We start from the raw sequence: 21,432 nt of genomic DNA, 5'->3' as shown, positions 1-21,432 counted from the left end.
TTTCCTTGCTGCTGTCGCCAAGTGCTTGCTCATGGGGAAATGTTGGGTTGCTGTAAATGAAAGAGCATGTTCTACACCTGCTCTCGGTGAAAAGTGCCCTGAGATAACTTCTGTTGTGATTTGGCTCAGGAGGTAGAGCGGGTCGTCGGAAGACTAGAAAGGTGCTATACAAGTACAGTCCATTTACCATTTACCATTTATTGACTTGACTTGACATGTCAAAGACCCACCTCTGTGTTGAATGCACAGAGATGAAATAATAATAGTTATAGCAAAAAAGAAAAAAAGAAAAAGAAACTCCCAACATAGTGGCTTTAATTTAATTGTATCATGGCCTACATAATAAGTCACAACACCTTGCGAAAGTGTTCGTTATCCAATTACAAAACTAGTTAGTCACTCCTGCTCCCTGTTCCTACTTTTGTAATCTTCTTGCTCTGAGCTCTTTACTCATTCTTCTTTGCTCTTTTATCTTATTTTTCTGTTGTCCCATCCCTCACTTTCACTTTAATTCATGTTTCAATGTGTTTCTTTCTCCTTTTAAGTTCCCATCTAACCACAGTCTTCTTGCTCTCTCTGCCATTTCACTGTCTCTTTCCACCCATAGTGCTATTTGGACCTTTGGATCTGGGAGGAGATGAGATGAGGTTGTCAAATGATTTTTAAGGTGGGGCGCTTGGCTTTTTCCAGGAAGTAGCTACATCTTCTGGGTTGCTGCACTTTCTGCCCTGTCCACATACATGGTTAGACCTGAGTACACTATTTCTCAGAGGAAAAACAAAGCACCTGAGATACCTTAATGAGGTTACCTGAGAAGTGAGAGTGCTTGAACATATTTCCAATAATGAACATAGAGGAACCACTCTGTAATGCTAATGAATTTGACTTGGTTGACCTTAATACCCTGTATAAGAACTATAATATCATATTGTGTTATAATATTTCCCCCAATAAAATAACATTTTCTGTAATGACAATGTTTATGTTGTCTTCAAACTTACTGATGAAGCGCTGAAACTGCTGAGCTTTTTCTGTAAAAGGGTTTTTTAGCAGGGCTGAGAAGCATCAGGTTGTGTTTCAGCATAAACAACAAAATTCACCATATGATAATTTAAACATTAATCCGTAACTTCATTTACATTTTTATCCTTGTGTAACACTGGAAAATAAGCTTGTGTAACAAATGATAGCAATTAATCTGTGTCACAATTTCATATCAATTGGCTGACATCTGGCCTCATCTGGAAACAGTCAACATCTACATGAGTCAACATGAGTGTACATTCTTTCAAAAAGCACATTGTCATACAGTCATTTGGCGAGAAATGATAATGTCCCGATGGCCTGACAAGTTAGCTGGAATATGTTGGAGAAAGTGATAGATGAGTACATGGAGAACGTATCAACAAATCAAATTTAAAAAAGAGAGTAAAGCTGTGGACAATATTTATTTCATATTTAGTTTGTCAAGTAAACTTTTTGTGTATACTGCCAAGCATTTTTTATCATTATGAGGGGTATTTATGACAGCGAGAGAATGAACTCATGAAAAACAAACAAATAGATACATAAAAGTAAATTATTTGTGTATAATACTAAAATGAAAGTCCCAGGCAGTGAAGATGAGGAGAAAATAACCTCAGAACATTTAAGACTATAATCCATCCCAGCACACTGGCAAGCTTTGACTAAGTCCTGTATATCCTGGATACAGATCAGGGATGAAATGGAAAACACATCAAATAAGGGAATATTTCACTTGAAAATGTAATTCATACTCAGTCTACATGTTTGCATGTGGACAGACCAGAAAGCATAGCTCAACTGACATGTTGAAATGAGTGAATATTATATAATGCTATTCAAAGTCTACACCATGTTGTTGGAATCATTACCATCCACTCCTCCACCTCCAATGTGAGACGTGGGAGGGATGTATCAAGTCATATGTTAACTTGCCCACCCTTGTTTGAACCTCTGTGAACGGTAAAGCCCTTTTTCATTTTGAAACATATTTTTCGGAGTCATTTCCTGATACTATTGATTAGCCACACTGTTCGTTTAATAGACTATGTAAGGGAGAATATACAGCGAGCAGATCATAAATGTTTGGATGTTTAGATGGTCCATCAGTAAAGAAGCCATCATCTGAATCCACCTATAGATTTCACATAGTCTATATAGCAAATGCTGTATTAAGTGGACAGGTTAGGCTATAATATCACTACCATTCTGACACATTGCCTGTGTGCTAGAATGGCAATCTAGTTGCCATGATAATGGATTATGTCCGACAATTTGAGAAAGACTGTTAACCATTAAACAGGAAGTACACTGGCTGGGGGCTTTAATGAGTTGATGAGTAACAATGATGATATCCAGGTTATTGTTCCAGGGAAACTCTTGAACCATTTCAGTTTAATCAGATTATAGCTGTGCATGACTGGCAGTCACATGAAGGGGAAGATAGTACACACATACACACACACACACACGCACACACACATGTGCATGCACCTCTTTCAGATAACCTGCTTTGCAGTTCCAACCCTCTCCAACCTCAAACATAAAAAGGGGTGGTGAGATTGCACCTGACACTTCTGGTAAAGTCACTGGAGTCATCAGAGGTTAGACACGTCAAGGTATGATTGTATTTCAACAGTTTAATTTTGTTAATTTAATTGACAAGTTACTGTCACATTTTTTCCACATTGCTTATGACATTTTGAAGTGTTTCTTCTAAAAAAATTAAGTAATTTTAAATATTCTTGAAAAAAAAACATTCTTAAAAATTCTTGACTTTTTTTATAATAATGAAAAGATTGTGGCAAAATAATTTTAGGTGTAGATAATGTGTTATTTATATAACACATCTACTTTATATGTTATTTTATATTTTATCATATAGTAGTTTTTGATGGGGAAAGTAATCAATATATACAGTACATTATTAAAACATTTTTTAAGTTTTCCTTTTGAAAAAAGTTTTCCTTTACATTACTTCATGTGCAGTTTGTCAATTAAATTGAAATAAAATGTGCATTTTTGTGAGCTACTTTCATTGTACATTTCCTTTTTGTATATATTTTATATATTAATACTTTTAATAGTTTTTGGTTTCATTTTCTTTTTACACTTTGTTGCAGTTTATCTCAGAACTTTGTTGTAAATATTGCTGTATAGGAGGTGGGACTGATTGTCTTGATGGCTCTCAGCTCAGTGTTTACATAATCACTCTTATTGAGAAATCTGTCTGAATAGCAAATAATAGGAAAAAAAGTGCAATTATATGCTTGGTTGGGAGTGGCACACTAGGACATTCTTCAGGAGTGTATTTAATGTGTGTCTTTAACCCTTTATGTTAGGTTCAAAGTACAAATATACTGGTTCAGAATAGGGCAGATGAGGCTCCTAAAAATCAGTTCTTCATTATATATTAATTTTCTCTCTTTTTCTCCTTTACATAGTCATTATTTTGGGTTTGAAATCTCCATATTTGACACTGTTCCTGGCATTTTCTTTTCCCTTTGTCATTTTCAGTAAAACTGAAATAACATCATAACTTCATTCTCATTATTCATTAATGCATCTTCCAATATATCTTCCAGAAACATTTGGCAATGTTAGTATACACAATCAGAACACGTATCCATTGAACCAACTTAACTGACAGTCTTTTTCCGTAATTCACATGATAATTAATAACATTTTTCTCTCTGTAGATTGATCATGACTTCAGTGCTCGGCATAGCCCTGCTGGCCTTGGTCCTATCAGGGCCCACTGTTGCCTTTATCTCCATCTGGGGTGGGACTTCAACTCATGTCAGCATTACAGGAACGGCCCTGTTAGAAGAAGTGACAGAGACATGTCGAGCGGTGGTTGAAGCTGCTGGTCATGAGTTCAAACCCACGGTAGGATTGAAAGATAAAACTGTGCAAACAGCACAAACATAATCACACACACACACACTCCAATATACACACATTCACCCTCATTTCAACATATTAGTGTGTTTTAATTCAGCCTTGATACACAGTATGTAGAATACTGGATAAATGATAATTTTGTGGTTGTTTCATGCTACATTTTTAAAATATAGCCATCAAATCTTACTGAAACTGAGTGTGATGAGAGTAGTGGAGGTGTATAAGAGTCATTTTTATCTAGAACAACAGTCATTAAGTTGATTTTTTGTAACTTCTTAATCCTATTCTTTGTGAGAAACATGGCTCCATTCTTAAGGCAAACAGACATTTGCGTACATCTACAGTACTACACTCTCCCTTCTTGACTTGTTACTGCAACTGTAACCTCTAGCCTCTTCCCTCTGACTGCAGGGTTCATCTCCTGAAGAGCTGGTCCAGGCCTGTCTTGGCCCAACAGCAACAGGAGAAGTATCAGGCGCCAAGTTTCACTCTGCTCTTCAAGAGATCTTCATCCAGCATGGACTGGTAGACCGTGACTTTGCCAACAGGTGGGAAAAACATAACAGCTCACAATAATTAGAAATGAAATGATAATTAATTATAATTACCTGCGGAAAATTCCCTCAGTGCTCCACATCACTTCAACTCAGAGACCTTCCTGGAGGGACGTGGCCTAATCATGGAAGGCATGACGGCCATTAAAGCTAACATTCGCAAGTTTGAAAACTTCCAGGCTGCCAGGGAAACACTGGGCAGAGTCCTTCATACACTACAGGTGAGAGAGGTGGAGGGAAAGTGCTGGGCATGGAGATGTTGAAAAGAGAGGTGAGAAAAACATTGGAATAACAGACAGAAGACAGAATGACAGAGGATAGAAAAAGAAAAAGTTGACCATGTGCATAAATAGTCAAGATGTATTGACAATTGTGTCTATAAAGTGTTAATGTGTGTGTTTCCATGTACTGACAGGACTTCTACAGCCACAGTAACTGGGTGGAGCTGGGATACACAGAGCCATACATCGCCCTCATACATCCAGACCTTCCTCTGGAAAACCTAGCAGGTGCGTGTGTGTATTATTTTTGCCATATACATAGGAGGACTATCTGTATATTATGGTGGGTTCAATGTCATAAAGTAGACAATATTCATATCATTGTAGGCTGGGTAAAACTTGATCTGGGAAGATATTTATAGACCAAAGAGTAGAGTGGCTGGTGGGTGTGCATTACTTTCAGATAACTTGTTCTAAATGAAAAACAAAGTAACTGAATAGCTGGAAGACTACACAGCTGTTACCAGCTTTCTCCTAGCTATTAAAGCAGTCAAGTTTATTTCAAAGTTGACAAAAACAATACACACATCTTAATTGCAGAGACTGGTATAAGTGGGATCTTCCACTCTGACTGTACAGTTATGAAAACTACAAGACATCCTGCAAGAGAAGAAACTCACATCAGGCTACATGGGAATCTTCTCTGCTGACAAGCCTAAAGGTATCAGTATCAGTACCAAACCATATTTAAACACATATTCAAATACGCAGGCCCACATTCACAGTCAGGGCTACTGATTCTTAACACAAGGCTAAGTGAGGCTTGTGATCACCAACAATACAGTCTGTGAATTGTGCAGATGCCCTATCAAGGTCCACCACATTAAATAAATTCAGTTTTAATTTCCCTCAAGGAAGAAATTAATTTCCACAGCGAGTCAAAATATGTGAACATTGATATGAAATCATTATTACCTGCATACATGACTCGACAACACACCATGACAGAAAGAGCAAACAAAACAAGAGGATATTTCACTTATTGATTTAGCAAATTATATTTAATATTAGCGAAAAATGTTGATTTATATAGGAGGCCACATTAAGAATGAAGTCATTAATTTATTCACAAACAGGGATAGGATCAGCCAATGCACCTTAAAGGAATAGTTCGACATTTTGGCAAATATTTTTGAGAAGAGTTTGATAAGAAGATCGATACCACTGACATCACGCCACCAGCTGAGGCTCCAGAAAGTGACTGTTCCTGGCCAAGAAATAGTCCCACATATAAAACATCAAAAGTTATTTTTACACTTTGTTTTTGTATGAATTCAACAAATGAGATAATGTGTCAATTATGGACTTTAAGAGAAGCTACTGGCTGGATTTTATTACAACACAGAGCCAGGTTATTCATTTCCCCCTGTTTCCAGTCTTTATGCTAAGCTTAGCAAACTGGCTGCTGGCTAGACAGACAGATATGAGAGACATGTCAATCTTTATCAAGTTCTCTGCAAGAAAGCAAATCAATTTTCTATTGGGAATCTAGATAAAACATTTAAAGATCCCCGCCAGACATGTCGTAAGATATGTAAAACATCCTCGGAATAATATGTATCTAAAATAATTTTTTCCCTCAAAAAAGGTACAATTACTTCGTTAAAAATTTCAAAATTCCATCTTTTCCCTCTCCGTCATTGAAAAATCAAGAATCTCTGAATATACAAATATTGAACAAATGTTGTTGTTGTTTTAAATGTTTAACTGCTGGACACAAGCAGAATGTCTCCTTCACTCTAAAGTCCCTTCTCAGTGTTTGTGCACTGGAGGCTTCAAGTTTGCACGTCACACTTGTGTAAGTTGCATACTAGACCACGATTGGCTCCAAACTATCTAAGATGTCACAAATCATGCTCATGGGCCCGCCCCTTAAAATCAGATTTGGTTTTGAAAGAACAGTGTTGGAGCAAGTCTAAGTTCAGCAGGCAAACTGTTCCATTCTTTAGGTGCAGAAATACTGAAAGCCATCTCACCAGACTTTGAAAGTGCTCTAGGCACACGGAGGAGATTTCCACCTTGTGACTGGAGAGATCTGTTGGGGTTATAAACTGACAGCATGTCTGAGATGTACTGTGGAGCAAGACTAGCAAGTGCTTTATAAACCAAAAGGAGGATTTTGAATTGTATTCTGAAAACAATGGGTAGCCAGTGGAGGTTCCGGAGGACTGGAATTATATGGTCTGATCTTTTTGTCCTGGGTAGAAATTGTGCGGCTGAGTTCTGGATAAATTGTAATTAATGCATTGTTTTGTTTGGAAGACCCTGCTCATGACAAATGCATGCATGAGTTTCTCTGAGTCAGACTGAGAAAGAAAGCCTCTGATTCTGGAAATGTTTCTGAGGTGGAAAAAGGCAACCTTGGTGATGTTGTTAATATGATCCTTAAAGCTGAGTTCACCAACCATGGTTACTCCTAGGTTTTTAATCTGGTCTTTTAGTGTCAAACTCTACACATACATCATTCTGCACAGTAAAGCTCAAACACATTTTTGACTAGAGGGGGACTTAAACCGATAACTAACACACATCTCATATGACATTCAAGATATCCCAGCATTTATTGAGTTTGCACTCATGAGCCAGTTGTCTAAAAACATGTTTGTTCTACTTAGAGTACAAGACAAACATAATTTTTCATGACGGGCAAGTCAATCTTCTTAGGAAAAGCACACATGAGTACATTGCAGGCACAAGCCTACTATAAATAGCTTTTTGAACCATGTCCCAGTTCGACCTGTCCCTTCTATCCTGTGACAGGTAAATGTAGCCATGGAGGTGCAGCTGACCTGACTAGCATGGTAGTTCCTCGCGGAGGCATTAGCAAAGATGAGCGTCGCTCGGACAATGTGGCCCTCCACAATGCTGCTGTAAATGCAGCCACAGCCGCCAGCCTTCAGCTGCTGGAGGACATCCGGCTGGCCGCTGGGGACAATGACTTCCTGAGGTAAATCATCAGACGTGGAAAACATCTCAATCTAACTATTTGCTGTGCATGAATGAAAGACAGAATTATACTATATGATGAAAATAAACACTGTGGCATGGTCTATTAGGTTTAACTTGACCTTTAATTTTTCACCTCTCTCACAGAATGATGGGGATTGCCCGTTCCTCTGTTGTGTGTTTTGTTATTGACACCACTGGCAGTATGTCAGATGACATTGATGCAGCCAGGGATGTTGTTTATGAAATCATTGACAGCAAAAAAGGAACACAGGACGAGCCATCCGAGTACATTCTGGTGACCTTCAATGACCCTGGTATGAACTGAAATTGCCATATATTGTTTTCTATGTTATGCTTGACTATATAGTTGTCACACTAGTTAAATATTAGTGTAATATAATGTAAAGTAGATTTATCAAACTGAATTGCATATAGTATATTATACAGCATACAGTCACAGTCGTTCTGCAGGATGAGAAATGATACAGTCCAAACCAGAATGATGTACTAGCATTTAGCCCTTTTTGTGTTTTATATGTAGAGTTTGGACCTATGATCAGGACAACAGACGCTGATAAGATGAAAACAGAAATCTCTAAGCTCACAGCGAACGGAGGTGGTGATATCCCTGAGATGTGCCTATCAGGACTTCAGGTGCTAAAACGGATTGACATTTTCAAAATGTAGTTCCACATATTTTTATGGATCCCTCTAAGAGTATGATGATTCAGAATGAACTTAACAGGTTAATTATTTTGATGTCTCCAGTTGGCTCTTACCGGTGCCCCTGCCTCCTCCTACATCTATGTTTTCACTGATGCTACAGCCAAAGACATCGACCTCAAGGATACTATTGATGCTCTCATCAGGAGCACCAAGTCAACAGTAAATACTGACATCCAGTTCACTCAGTATTTAACTTGAGAGGCTGGGGTTATAATCTCCCTATTAACTCATCTACAGGTGTCATTCTTCATCACTGACAAAAGCACAAGGCGCCGTCGTTCCCTCAGTGCTGCTTCCTTTGATGACTACAAGGACCTGGCTCTGGTCTCTGGAGGCCAGGCGATCCACGTGTCCAAGAAACAGTTGCCTGAGGCCACAGACATCATCCTTGACACATCCACTTCAGCCCTGGTAAGATTGTGCAGTTCTGATTAAGCATAAGTAAATCCGTTATACAATTCCCACTATCTGAAGCATGTACCAGGCCTTAAATGGTTAGACTATTATGAAGAATCGAGAGGTAAATCACCCATTTGGTTCCTCTTGTCCCTCCCTCAGGTGACAGTCCTTCAGCGAGCAAGGAACCCTGGGAAGCAGGAGACCTTCCCCTTCACGTTGGACGAATCTCTGAAAAACATCACCATCTACATCACAGGCACATCCATTACTTTCACACTGACCAACCCTGCAGGTAACACATCACTCCCAATGCAGCAATTAATCTTTCTTGCTGAGAATGCCATTGTGAAACAACTTGATGACTAATTTCATTCTTGTAAATTCCAGGTGTGAGCCAGAGCCACAGTGAGGCCAGCGGTAAGCTGGGAACCATTCAGACGGTAGGTAACCTGAGGAGCATTCGTCTCAATGCCGACAAGCTGACAGGCAACTGGCAGATCAACATCAACTCCAACCAACCATACACACTTAAAGTCACAGGTCAGATACTTATAATTTGATAATCACACAATGTCCTAAAGAAAACAAACCTGCTGTTGAAATTGCTTAATTTGCCTTAATTTAAGGTAATCCAAGCCCATATTCACACCCTGACCCTGACTGTGGCATTTAAAATGGGTTCTAATCAGTAGCATGCTCACATTTATTCCCACTGCTTTTTTTGTCCATGAAAAACATCTAGATTGATAGTTATTCTGGTTTCAAAGTACCAAATAACACAAATTATTGTAAATTTGTTAGTAAAACTCCAACAGTTAAGAGGCATTCAGTCAGATCTCATAAAAGTACACTAAGATTCTTTCGGTGTGTATCTGTATTTACCGTCAGTCTGTGCATATGTTTCCAGGCCAGAGTACTATCACCTTTATCTATGACTTTGTGGAGAGCTTCAAAGGATCTCACCCAGGTTATGCAATACTCAGTGGACGTCCACAGGCAGGTAGAGTACATGCAATAAAGAAACAGTGTCATACTGACTGAACATTTTAAAAACACAAAGTAAGTATGTGTAATTATCAATCATAAATGCTATGGTCCCACAACATTGTTGTTGTCATTTTTAATTTTGACCTATGGTAGGGATTTATATTTTTTTAATGTAATTATATTTCTGTTCATATTTTTCCAACCATACAGCATGTGTAAAAGTTTTAAGGAAATTTCCCACCCATAATACCAAGCATTCAAATTATTGTTTGTGAGTTATTGTGTGATGGCTATGAATGTAAAACATGTTTCAAATCACTCTGTAGTAAATTGCTGGACATGTTTTATCTAAAGTAGATGTCACTGTGCTACAAGTGCTTCATTTAGCGGTGAAAAATAATTAAGTCACCACATGTAAGTCACTTCTGCTCATATTGGAAGAATATGGAAGAAGAATGGAAGAAAACTGAAAGAAAATAATGAAGACAAATAACAATCTTCTTACTTTGTCACTGGCTTCTTCAGGCAGACAAGGCAATACCTATTTAAAGCAGTTATAATCAATATTTTTACATTAATTATGGATCAAATCATTACTTATGTGTAAAAGGTGTCACTCTAGCAACAAACCAACAGGCAATAATCACCCAACTGCAGTTCTCCTAAGCCCTAAAGAGCATTTTAGCATCTTTAAGCATGTTGTTTTGGTTTTAAGACAAAACTTAATTAATTTGGTTCACTCTCAAAGCTCTCCATGGTATTGTTTCCAGAGATAGCAGGCAGTGGCACTTGCAGAGAGCAAATAAAAAAGCTCTGATAAACCCACTGTAGACAGATAAAGTTAGCCATTAGCTTTTGAACATAGGGAGCATTTAGCAGCTAAAGAGTCAGATATTTCCCTCAGGAGTTCATGAAGATCATAACAGACCTAAAAACAGATATCGAATGGTGGCCAGAAACACAATTTCAAATGAATACTAATACTAAATACTAAATGAATACTAACATTTGCTGGACGTGTAAATAGGCACCTGTGAACTTCTGCATAACAACTCATTAAGCTGATAATATACAGTGTGTACACCAATATGATTACAGCCTATTTCTGCTGCCCCCATGTGGCCAAAAAAATGAAACAGTTCCTGCAGGTTTAGCTTGACTGATAAGCAAATTACTCAAGTATACTAACATTTTAGCATCCAAGGCCATTACACATATTGTAAGTGTAAATATGTGCAACACGTTATATTAAAAAAAAGTTTCTCAACCCTGACAGATTTCCTGTAGCCAAACAGCAAATTCCTTTGAAGCAAAGGCTAAAACGGGTTAGAAGTATGCTTACATGCACACTAGTATCCTGGTGATGATGCCGTTTTTCAAGTATCTTGGTTATGTTTTGTGCATGTAAACACTTTATCCTGTTCTCAGAAACCTGAATAAGGCCCTATCCTGGTTTTGAGAAACCTGGATATGCTACCTGGAGTAATCTGATAGAAACCAGGATACTGTTGCATGTAAACACCTTATCCAGGTTTCTGAACATTCTTTGTTGGTACAGAACATAGTGGCTGAGATGGTGAGAAATCAAGATACAACTGCTCACAGTTGATTAGAAACCTGAATACTGTTAGAATCATGTAAACAGGTATATGAATAACCAGGTTTCTCATGTTCATTGTAAACACCATATCCCAAATATGATCAAAACCAGGATAAGACTCAAAACCATGATACTAGTGCATATGTAAATGCACTCAGTCCACAAATGATGGTGTATCACGATCGTACATTTTAGCTTAAAACAATGTAGTGCAAATTGCGGCATCTTTCCACCACCACAAGTGTACAGTGTTTACTGTAAAGTCAGCCAATGACGTTTGGCCATGAAAACGAATTCCCCTCTTGTTCTTCCCCTACTTTGGACAACCAGGCCAGCCGGCCACCCTGATGCTCTCAGTGATGGGTCGAAAGGGTCCGTCTTCGATGACAATTGGAGATGTTGGCCTGGTAATTGTGTCTGGTCCTGAGGCTGTTAGAAATGGTACAATAACTGACATGGGCAACGGAGACATCCTGGTGACAGTTGATGAGGTACCTGAGGGGGAGTTTGTCGTCATTCTGAAAGGAACTGACAAAGAGTCAAACAGTACATTTCAGAGGCAGTCTACCACCCAGATGTCTGTCTCAAAAGTGAAAATCCAGGTCAGTCTTTTCACCTCCTCTTCACATCCCATGTACCTGTCCCCACAGTTTTTGTCCTGTTCATTATAAAAATTACATATTGAATTATATTAACTCTTGAAGACCTTGAACTCTCTAAGAATATAAGAACTTCTTCTTTTACCACTTTTCGCTGCAGGCTCTGGTGGACAGCAGTGTAGAGCCAGGGGAAGCCTTCAATGTCTCTTTCAGTGTTATGACCCCGGGCTCTGGAGGTCAATACCTCATCAGTGCCAGAAATAACAGAGACTTCCCCATGTCCTACCCAAAACGGTGAGGGGAGGTAGCCAAAAGCAATTCTTTGTTTCAAACTTTGTTGAATGTCATCAATCAATGCCAACACATCTCAAATCTCAAGTACCTGTTCCTGCTGCCTGTAGCTTAGGGCAAAGTTACATCTGGGTGGAGTACCATGCTCAACGCAACCCCACAGTTGGAGAAAAGTTTGAGTCATCCAAAGGTGTAACTCCACATCAATCTGCAAAGACTCTCCCCTGTAGATGTAAAAATTTCAAGCAAAAGCAAATGTGTGGATTGCTTTCCTGTAACCAGCGTATTTTTCTTTTTTCTCTTGACAGTCTTGGCTTGACGACCGGACAATATACTAATGCTACTTTGACCATTACGCCACCTGCCAACACACCAACAGGCACTGATGTCACTCTGACTCTGGAAGCCAAGTCGTCCAGTGGCGTTGACTCTAATTACGCTGTTCTTAGATTGTCTGTTATCACCAAGGTAACCAATCAAATTCTCCTTCACACCTTGTTGGAAAGATTAAAACAAATTTCTAGAAAGGCTTTGAAACATATCTACAAAGCCAGCCACAAAGATGGCTATAACAGATGCATAAAGTTATATACAAGTATCCTACGGATCTAAATTTTAAGTTTCATGTTCCAATTTCAAAAATCACTGTGATTCATGCATACATTTCCCATCTTTCTTTTTCTGTTCTGTCTAGATAACAGATTTTATTCAGCCTCTGTGTAAAGTGATTAGTGTACTGGCTGATGATTGTCCCCAAGATGTATCTCAGTGTAAACCTTTCCAGTGGGAGCTATCAGCCAACCTTACTGATGGAAACGGCACCGGGATTGAGGGCATTTCCCTGCGTCAAGGTGGTGGAACCCTCACATACACCTCCCTGAGCTCTCCCATCATCCAGGCAAACTACAACGCCTCCTGTTGCTCTCAGATTGTTGAGTTTATAGCTGTTGATAAAGTTGGCAATGTGGGCAAGTGCTATCACTCCATTGTACGTTCTGCCTGCCCTCCTGCTCTGACTCTGTCGCTGCCACTGTGGCTGTGCCTGCTGGTAAATGCCTCTGTACTAAGAACTTGAAGAGCTTTGGTTAGGTTTCACAGTATCTCATGTCTGTTCTCTGTATCAGGCATTGGACAGTAGAGGTGGACAGGTAAAGTCTAACGGTTTTTTACTCCCAAATATCAATAACAATATATCAATATCAACCTAAAATATCCAGTATCTGTCAGGCTACATTGAATGGTCCGCCTTTTACGACTGTAAATTATTTAAAACAATGTCCTTCCACTATGGATGGACATTTTCTACTGGAGATGGTCTTCTGCCAAGATAACATATGAGCACTGATTAAGAACTGAATGATAGTGACACAATTTTATCCGATCAACCATAAAAACCTGGAGGACATTATACAACATCTGAAATCCTCCTCCTGCTGCCTTGATATTCTGCCTACAGGCTTTTTCAAAATCGTTTCAATTTGCATTGCCTCAGATCCTCTACAGATTGTCAACACGTCTCTTTTTACAGGTGTCTTCCCACAGGCCCTGAAAATTGCCGTCATCAAGACACTGAAAAAAGGACAATCCCATTTTTAAGTAAAATCATTGAAAAACCTGTTTTTCAACAGCTGAACAACTTCGTGGCATTTAACAACTGTTTTGATGTCTTCCAGTCAGGATTTCGACCACAACACAGCACTGAGACTGCTCTTGTTAAGGTCTTCAATGACATCCACTTAAACATTGACAGTGGCAGAATTTCAGTATTAGTATTAATGGATCTCAGTGCCGCATTTGACACAGTCATTCACAACATATTACTAGACAGACTGGAAAACTGGGTGGGACTTTGTGGCACAGTACTGAACTGGTTTGAATCCTACTTAAAGGACAGGGACTACTTTGTGTCTATAGGAACATCTGACATCTGAGCAGACAAAAATGAAATGCGGATTTCCCAAAGGCTCCATTCTGGGGCCTCTTCTGTTCAACATCTACATGCTCCCACTAGCCCAGATTATGGAAAACAACAGTATATATTACCACAGTTATGCAGATGACAAACAAATTTACATAAACATATCAGGAAACTATGGTCAAATACAAGTACTGAGTAAGTGCATTGAACAAATTAACAATTGGATGTGCCAGAATTTTCTTCAATTAAACAAAGATAAAACTGAAGTAATTGTTTTTGGAGCCAAGGAAGAACAGTTAAAAGTCAGCACTCAGCTTCAATCAATTATGTTAAAAAACCACAAACCAAGCCTGAAATCTTGGTGTAGTCATGGACTCAGACCTGAATTTCAAAAGCCACATTAAGATAATTACAAAATCAGCCTACTATCATCTAAAGAATATATCAAGAATTAAATGACTTATGTCTCAGCAGGATTTGGAAAACTTGTCCATGCATTTATCTTGAGTAGACTTGACTACTGTAATGGTGTCTTTGCAGGTCTCCCTAAAAATCTATCAGACAGCTACAGCTGATTCAGAACACTTCTGCTTGTGTCCTCACAAAGACTAAGAAAGTGAATCATATCACTCCAATTTTCAGATCTTTACACTGGCTTCCTTTCTGTCAAAGAATTGATTTTAATATACTGCTGTTGGTTTATAAAGCACTGAATGGTTTAGGGCCAAAATACATTTCTGATCTGCTGCTACGTTATGAATCATCTAGACCTCTCAAGTCATCTGGGACATGTCTGCTTTCTGTCCCCAGAGTAAAAACTAAACATGGAGAAGCAGCATTCAGTTTTTATGCTCCACATATCTGGAACAAACTCCCAGAAAACTGCAGGTCTGCTGGAACTCTCAGTTCTTTTAAATCACAGCTGAAGACTGTTCTGTTTGCCGCTGCCTTTTACTTAACCAAATTTGAGGGGTTAATATCTTGCACTACACTGTCACTTTTATTCTCCTGTTTTATCTGACTTATTCTATTTTAGCTTCTTTTTATTTCCAAATTTAACACTTTTTAATTGTATTTAAATGTCATTTTACATTGCCTTGTGTTGCTTTTATATTCTGTCTTGATGCCTTTTATGCTCTATGCAAAGCACTTTGAATTGCCTTGTTGTTGAAATGTGCTATACAAGGGTGTTTCTACAATTACGGTCACTTTCTTTAAAATTAAAAAAATCAACCTGTATGAATTTTAATTTAAACCATCAACGACCAACCATATAAACATGTACACAAAATTGCATATATTTGTTAAGATTTCAATCTGGAACATGTTTATTTTTTATGGTTTTTATCACTTTTTATTGCAAAATGTCCTTACAGCAACATTACAACAATGTTCATTTTATACATTTTCCTTTTTTAATTTCTATAAAAAAAAATTTAAGAATTTTAAATTCATTTCCATCAAGCTTTGTGAATCATTGAAAATACTGATAAAAAAAAAATGTTTTTGCAAATAAAAATCACAATAATAATTAAAATAAAGCATTTCTGAGGTAATGCCATCTTGTGTTGGTAAGGACACAAGATGGTAAATGGTAATGGTAAATGTTAATAATGCAACTTAACAATAGGCTACTCTAGAGAACAACAGTAACAGATAAAAACAGAAGGTATTACATGTGTCAAAGATAGTAGAAGTATTGCATTATAGACTAATTTTCATGTTTAAAAAAATATTATGGCCTAAAGTTGATGTGGCACAAACATTAATTAACAAATACTCTAACACAAACCCATAACACTAACAGCATCTCAACACAACATTACATTTGTGTACCAAGTCCAACTATTTCACATTTCAGCCTGAAGAGTAAACTCACTGCAACTTTGAAGCTTTTGGTAAATCTACAGGTAACTAATTAAAATGAGAGCAAAGCACATAGGTGACAGTGTGATTGCTGAAGTAAGTAAACCTATCTACAGACACTGCACCCCCGAGGTACTGAGCTTCAGACCAATGTTGAAGGCTGATTAATTTGGTGTCATCTATGGTTGCAAAACTGAATTAAGTTTACAATAGACTTAATATTTGCAACATAATATATATTATAATATATAACTCACCTTGAATTTGTCTCTACTGCGACACAAGGTCTTTACCACAACACCTAAAGTTGCTGCAGTAAAGACATGCTGTGGAAATGCTAATTTTTGCTAATATTGCAGATAAATGGCAGCTAGCAAGGCCTGCTATCTTAGTTTTGACTCTTGGCATCTAATTTATATGAATTCAACAGTAATATTAATTTATTTTTAAAATTTAGTTAAAAATACACAATTACTACGCTGTACAGTAAGGACACATAATAAATATAAGAAAAGATGATCTTTACCTTGTTTTTCTTGATCTTGAGGGTCACCCAGTGTGAGTGGCCCAACCTGTCCTCCATGTGCTCACTTGTTAACTTCTGTTTCCATAGAAACTAGATTTGTTTGGCTTTGAAAAAACCTTTTCCTACCACATTGGTTCAGTGTTGAAGTAAGGACTCAAAAGTGTGGGACAAGCACATTTAAATGAAAAAAATCATATAAATGATCAGTAAACAAAAAGAGTTTTAATATGATGTAAACTAATATCTATATGGAACAATTTCATTTGAAATAATGTCATATTGTAATTGAATTAGAATTACTTTTCGTGGATCTCAACATTGAGACCAGCGTTGTGGGACATAAACAAAGCGTTTTTTATGTCAAGATTTGTAATAACATTGTGAATATATCTATCAAGCATCATATGACAAATTTTAACATAAATCCAAAATTTCACTGCTGGGACTTAACCCTTTCATGCATGAATTACGATAACCTCAGTCAGGATTTTTTTCCTAAGTGTTTTTATTCTCCTTTGAAAAAAATATTTGAACTTCATTTATTTTGAACATGCATTTTTCAAGGAGGAGTCCACTCAGGTGGACAGCATGCGTTAGTTTTCAACTTTAGGAATATGTATTTAGCAAATCAATTAATTAAAATTGTATATTATTTGAACTATAAAATAATATATATTTTCAAAGCTGTTGAACTAATGTTTTAACATATTTTAACATATTCTAATACTGTTCAATGCAATGCAAAACTATTGAACCTTGTTCCTAACTCCTCAGCCTCTTCCCTCTGTCTTACTGCATTTATTAGCACATGAACTACAGATGACTTGAAATGCAGAAGATCCTTCTTTTCTAATCCAGACATTCTTTTGAGGTGCCAGGTATTCCCTCAGCATCCTCAGCTCCCTCAGCATCCTTATCCCCCTCAGCATCCTCAGCCCCCCCAGCATCCTCAGCTCCCTCAGTATCCTTAGCCCCCTAAAACTACAAGTTACATTCTAATAACATAAATCAATTGATTCACAGCCAAAAGAGTTACTGCAGATGAAGAATTTTCAAGAACAACAAAGTCACAGTAATAGTATAATTGTAGTTGAAATATAGCCAGCGATGAACAATGTCCAACTTAGTGGACAGATCATCAATCATCATTTTCTCCCAACATAAAATCAACACTTAGAAATTTTAACAATTGTATTACTCTTTAATTGTTACTTCATATCACAACATTTTATTTACCTGCAAGGGTCAACTACCATAGAAGGATTGGCAAGATATTCCTGAGCTGCTGAGCGTTGGATGGCAGTGGATGGCAGTGTATGGGATGACACACTAGAGTCCATTTGAGCATTTGAGCAGGAAACAAAATCAACACAATCAATCCTTTTAAAATCATATTTGAGCACTTGAGCACTAACCCTTCCCTTACCCTAGAAAGAATACCCATGTAAATGAAATTCTATGTACAGGTTAAATTTTTATGTCATAAAAATGTTCTTTCTTGCCCAAAGGCAACGAAAAGCTCCTTTTTCAGGGAAACATATATACATAATATAATACAAATAAATACTGATGTGGTATGTTGTACAACTGTCATGTGGAATCAAAAGAAACATATACATATATATATATAACCATCAATGGCTCCACATTGTAGGTACCTTGGTATAGATATATATATGCATTTATTGACAAAATTGAATAAATAAACTACAAGAGGCTAAAGAAAGCAATATCCAATTAAATACATAGATGGTCATCATTATTTGTCTTGCAACCCATATTTCTGATGTTCTCTTTTCCGGGCTCTCTCAAAATTATTGTCATACTAAATTTGGACCAATCATTGCTCATTCAATTTATGTTTGGAAGCACATGGCTAGAATAGGTAGAACACCAAATGAGGGAATATCTTTTGGAAGAATGGTGTTCACCCCTCCAGATGAGTTCCAGAGACTTGTAGAATCAATGCCAAGGCTGAGGAACACCATTCTTCCAAAAGATATTCCCTCATTTGGTGTTTTGATGATGGTGGTGGAGAGCGCTGTCTAACACGTCAGTCCAAAATCTCCCATAGGTGTTCAATGGGGTTGAGATCTGGTGGCTGCAAAGGCCATAGCATATGATTCACATCATCTTCATACTCATCAAACCATTCAGTGACCCATCATGCCCTATGGATGGGGGACTGTCACCTTGGAAGAGACCACTCCCATCAGGATAGACATGTTTCATCATAGGATAAAGGTGATGACTCAGAATAACTGTATTTATTTGCAGTGACCCCTCACTCTAAGGGTACAGGTTTTTCCTTTTATTTGTCACCCACATGTATATACACACATATATGTGTGTGTATATGTATATATATGTGTGTGTGTGTGTGTGTGTGTGTGTGTGTATGTATATATATACACATATATATACATATATACATACATACATATACACACACACACACACACACACACACACACACACACACACACACACACACATATATATATATATATATATGGATGGATGGATGTACAACAAACCAAAATTCCACTTCTTTGCCTTCATTATACTGAAGTGGGTGCAGGAATCTCAGAGATGGAAATTGCAAATTTAAATTACATATTACAGATTACATATAACATAGCTAGACACAAACTAGAAGTGAGATATGTTGTGATTTGAGTGAAACCACTTTAAGACTTTTGATTGACCTGCAGATAGTGTCGTTATCTGAGGGCATTATCTTAACTCGCTTAATAGTCCTTTTACGAACAGACAATGCTTATGTTAGTCTGTTTTAAAGTAAAAGTAAAGTAAATCCTGCACTAAATTATTGTCCTATATTGACATAGTTTCCATACATGTTATCTGAAAATTAATTACACACGTTTGGCAAATCTTGTCACGATTAATTTACATTTGTTAATGCTTATACTTTTGTCACAGTAAACATTCTGAGCAATGAATTGTGAAAAAGTACATTTCTATCTCTATGATGTTAAATAATATGAATTATTTGGAGTATTGTTTTTCTAACAAAGAGTGCAGAGGAGGGTTCACTTGACCATTCTACATTTATTGAATGCCTGTTTTCCCCAATGACAGGAACTTAAAAACACATGTCCTCATTTGACAACTAACAAATCAAGCTCAATTCAGAATATGTACAGTTTCTTGTACAGTTGGGGTTTAGGTTTATACAAAAAGAATGGGTCAGTATTGTCATACAGCTGTTCAAATGTAATTAGCACTTAGCAACAACATAATAGAGCACAAAGTTAGACACAATGACAAAACGAAAATGTTTAACTTTAATGTGCTTCATTTCAACACAGTTGACAGCTTTAGCTGTGCCCCAGTGCTTCTCTATTTCTGGAACAGTGACCCATCCTTTAAAAGTGTGTTTAGACTGAATACAAAACATTACAGATGATGCAAATGCTTGAGTTGAACAGATGACGATTTATTAAAAGGTACTGAGGAACTGAGACCAGGGTGTGTTTTCTCAAATTGTAAATGTACAGAATCGATTTGAGTGAATAAAGTGCAGAGTTAAAGACTCAACATCGTGAATGTAGAGTCACAAGAATGGAGAAAAAAAAAAATCACACAAACTGGACTTCCTGGTAAGTTACATAATCAGTCTGGCCTATATCTGGTCTGTAGCACACAAGCAGTACAATTAACCTATTATTACCATTTGTTTAACAACAGCAGTCAAAAGCAATGAATCTAGACTGTATGAACTCAAACCATTTACATTTTTACAGTTAAATACTTTCAATCAAATAATTCTTCATATATTTTTAACAGCTGTCAAAATGTTTGCTTTTCATTTAAAGTATTTCTTGTGAATACTGTGAAAAGGGAGTCAACAAATACTTTTCCCCATCAACATAGGTTTACGCTACCATTTTGAGGACAAAAAAAATCAATTAATAATTTTGATTTTTCAAGTGATATCACAGCAGCAACATATTTTGATATTATTAAGATATTAACATGTCTGCTAACAAAATTTAAAAATTGAGGGTGTTATTGTGATTAACCAACAGAAGAAAATGTATGATAGCTCTAAAGTGCAGCGCTAAAACAAGTCTGAAACAGGTGTTTCATGTCTGCTTAACCTTAGCATTTTTCTATAACATTACTAAGTTTACAACATCTTGTGGTTGTGTGCACAATCATGCTTGTTTGTGACACAGGCAAACCATTAAAAACATCTTTCATCATATAATTTCTTCAATTTATTGCCAAAATGTTTTGCCAAAAAGGCTATTTTGTATTAGATACAGTTTTTGAGTGAACAAAGTCTTGTGATCAAAAATGAGAGGGAATTATTAGCTAAATAAATTATTTAACGCAAATTTACATTAAATATGAAAAGAGAAAAATGCTGTTGAAAATGCATGTGTATTCTTGGATTTTATCCTCATCCTCTCTACCCTGTAAAGAGCACACAGTGCCCCTTAGAAAATTATATTAAAACAATAGTTCAACATTTTGGGAAATACGCTTATTTGTTTATTCACATAGTTGATACGCTCATATCTGTGCATTAAAAATGGAGCTGGAACTGGGAGACCATTTATTAACTTAGCAAAATGACAGGAAGCCAGGAGAAGCTGAAGCCTTGATCTCTCCAAAATGCCAACTACCTACTAGGGGTGTGCCCGAATCCAAATACATTATTCGGCAAAGCACAAATAGTGGGTTTCTTTCGTACAAATATTTTTTTTTTTTTTTTTTTGGGAATAAAAAAAAAAAAAACCAGCGTGCAGGTCAGTCACATCGTTATCTCAGTTTCTCTCC

General features: G+C 37.1%; 1 long non-coding RNA gene and 1 pseudogene across 1 annotated transcript; one reads left to right on the top strand and one right to left on the bottom strand.

Annotated features, from left to right (window-relative positions):
* Positions 1-3,729: 3,729 nt before the first annotated feature.
* LOC122979157 lies at positions 3,730-13,972 on the top strand (annotated as a pseudogene).
* On the bottom strand, positions 7,627-16,810 carry LOC122979158. Its single transcript, XR_006402807.1, has 4 exons — positions 16,624-16,810; positions 8,967-9,064; positions 8,696-8,845; positions 7,627-7,704 (listed from the first exon to the last, which is right to left on the bottom strand). It is a non-coding gene; the product is annotated as an uncharacterized LOC122979158 (long non-coding RNA).
* Between the last annotated feature and the right edge of the window lie 4,622 nt (positions 16,811-21,432).

This window comes from Thunnus albacares, chromosome 3, assembly GCF_914725855.1.
Source record: "Thunnus albacares chromosome 3, fThuAlb1.1, whole genome shotgun sequence".
Lineage (NCBI taxonomy): Eukaryota > Metazoa > Chordata > Actinopteri > Scombriformes > Scombridae > Thunnus > Thunnus albacares.
The sequence above is the reverse complement of the archived record's forward strand: the minus strand, read 5'-3'. Positions and strand labels throughout refer to the sequence as shown.